At 46.1% G+C, this 2,932-nt stretch overlaps 1 pseudogene across 1 annotated transcript; it reads left to right on the top strand.

The window, feature by feature from the left end:
• Positions 1–304: 304 nt before the first annotated feature.
• LOC311121257 (ankyrin repeat and SOCS box protein 12-like) lies at positions 305–2,481 on the top strand (annotated as a pseudogene). The gene is made up of 4 exons: positions 305–427; positions 763–943; positions 1,452–1,977; positions 2,216–2,481. The product of its transcript is annotated as an ankyrin repeat and SOCS box protein 12-like (transcript).
• The last annotated feature ends 451 nt before the right edge of the window (positions 2,482–2,932 follow it).

The following is a 2,932-nucleotide window of genomic DNA, read 5'->3' as shown; positions in this document are numbered from 1 at the left end:
CTCTCTCTCTCTCTCTCTCTCTCATCTCTCTCTCTCTCTCCTCTCTCTCTCTCTCTCTCTCTCTCTCTCTCTGTCTCTCCCTCTCTCTCTCTCTCTCTCTCTCTCTCTCTCTCTCTCTCTCTCTCTGTCTCTCTCTCTCTCTCTCTCTCTCTCTGTCTCTCTCTCTCTCTCTCTCTCTCTCTCTCTCTCTCTCCTCTCTCTCTCTCTCTCTCTCTCTCTCTCTCTCTCTCTCTCTCTCTCTCTCTCTCTCTCTCTCTCTCTCCTCAGATGGTCGAGTTGTAACGGTTACATCTTTAGTAACAGTATGGTCCTAGACCGTATCAACACACCCACCAACCCTCTCAAGATGAGTCTAATGGACGTCTCCAAGATCTTCTCTCTGCTTCAGCCCAAGGAAGAGGATGAGGAGGACAGTGAGCATGGCCAGGTACAACCAATGAGCTTTCAGTGCTTTGTAACTTAGCAACCTATCACTGGGACAGCATCAGTAGACTTGCACGGCATCAGACTCACTGGGAAGATTGTAAGGGGTTGACTTCCAAGTCTACATGGGTGTGACCTAACCAGGGTCATATTCATAAGGACACACCACAGCAAAAAGTTTACAAATGATGTCCAAAAGACAACGTAAACGAGCTTATCTTATTGAACAAGTTCAGATAGTACCTTTTCTTTTGTTTTGAGTGTGGTGAATACCACCCAGCAGAGCAGCCCAATAACACTGTCTATGGTACGTGGATGTATATACTGCTCTGTCCCCAGGCTCTGAACCAGGCGGTGAGCAGTGAGAGTGGTGGTGTTAGCTGAGCTGTTGTCTCAGGAGAGCTACAGAAGGAGTATCAACAGCAGAAGTGGCTGGGGGATCCCTGTTACCCCCCTACGGACCGCCGCAGCACATGGCCACCTGAGGTGTCTGGAACTGCTGCTGGAGCACGGAGCCGAGGTGAGATATGGTGATAGAATACCTTGGCCTAGCTTCTCCAACTGACGCCTACTCATTTACATTTTAGTCATTTAGCAGACGCTCTTATCCAGAGTGACTTACAGTTAGTGAATACATATTTTTTTTTTATACTGGCCCCCCGTGGGAATAGAACCCACAACCCTGGCGTTGCAAACGCCATGCTCTATCAACTGAGCTACATCCCTGCCGGACATTCCCTCCCCTAACCTGGACGACGCTGGGCCAATTGTGCGCCGCCCATGAATCTCCCGTTCGCGGCCGGCTGCGACAGAGCCTGGATTCGAACCAGGATCTCCTGACATGAACTAAAAAGCATGGTTTATTTTAGTCTGCAATTTTAGAGTTAAGGGTTGATCCAAACAACAGTCATTTGCTCTATGCTACTGTATAAACACGTTGTGACAACTGCTGATGTAAAAAGGGCTTTATAAATAAATGTGATTTAGCCTATTGATTAATTATTGTTTGGTGATTGATTGGTTTGCAGGTGGACAGTCTGGATGTGAAGGCCCAGACCCCTCTGTTTACAGCGGTCAGTGGTAAACACCTGGACTGTGTTGTGGTCTTACTAAAGGCTGGAGCCGACCCCAACGGCAGCCCGTACAACAACTGTTCCCCGGTGCTGACCGCCGCCCGCGAGGGAGACGTGGAGGTCCTCAGGGAGCTGCTTCAGTTCGGAGCCGAGGTCGACGTCGGCCCAAAGTCCTGAGTGGGCCTCCAACGCCACAGCCTGCAGGGGACCCCTGTACATATCCGCTGTATATGGACACCTGGACTGTTTTAAACTGCTGCTGCTCCATGGGGCTAATCCTAACTATAACTGTAAGTCAGAGAAGATGCTGGCCAGGATCAAGCAGCCCAAGACGGTGCTGGAGATGTGTCTGAGGTATGGCTGTGGAGTGGATACATACAGCTGCTCATAGACTTTGGGGCAGACGTGTATCTGCCCACGCTGATTATTGACAAGACCACCAAGCAGAACGAAGCCGTGGTGCTGCTGCTCAAAGAGAGAGGTGAGAACATCACACACACACTTGTTATACTTTTGTATTGTATTTGTTAAACAGTTGTTTCATATTTGTTAAACATTTGTTACAGATTCGTTACATTTGTTGCACATAAGTTATTAATTTGTTACATATGTGACTGTCACATATTCCGTCTGTTCTGTATCTCTAAGTGATTGATGGTTGTTAATGATGAGAACTTTGGAGCGTTTAACGAGAACCTTTCCTGTGTTTTTATGTCCAGTTTGTCCCAATACTCTGATGTCACTGACACGGCTTGCGATTTGGAGCTACCTCCCCATGGTTAACAAAATGGCGTCCATAGACCGCTTGGACATTCCCCAGATATTGAGGAACTACCTGAAACATCTCACCTGACCACTAACCCCTGACCTCTGAACTCTGTATGAAGATGATGTCACGATATGCTGCTATATGGCAGTGTCTCAATAGTCTAAAGTGGATTCCTCTGCTTCATCGCCAATGTTGTGAAAACATGTTAGGTGAAAGCAATATTGAGGAGGATTTCTGCAAAACTTAGACAAAAGTGCAACAATTTCATCCAGTCCTCTACTGTCTCTACTGAGTGCATCATGGGCTGCAAAGTCCAGTTTGTTCTGTTTTTATTGTAAGTGTGAATAATAATTATGCCAAATTTGCCTTTGAATAGCTGTAGAGGTTTTAATAGAATAAACATATTTATTTAACTTTATCTCTGTGATTGAATTCAGCAAATGTTTGGTAAATAAAATCATTGGAAATTGGTTGAAAGCTGCTGAAACTTTGGTGAAACTATGGTGAAGACACTGCCCTCTTCTGGACAGTAATATGAGTGCAGCCCACAGAGCTTCAGGAGAAGCCTTTTGTAAGTGTAAAACCATGAGTAACCACGAGATGTCACACTACCACTGTAAATGTATTCTCCGTCTATGAAATCACTGCTCATCTTTGGCAAGTAATC

The sequence above is a fragment of the Coregonus lavaretus genome (genome assembly GCF_964263955.1).
Source record: "Coregonus lavaretus genome assembly, contig: HAP1_SCAFFOLD_8879, whole genome shotgun sequence".
Classification (NCBI taxonomy): Eukaryota; Metazoa; Chordata; class Actinopteri; order Salmoniformes; family Salmonidae; genus Coregonus; species Coregonus lavaretus.
This window is presented reverse-complemented; position numbering and strand designations above follow the sequence as displayed.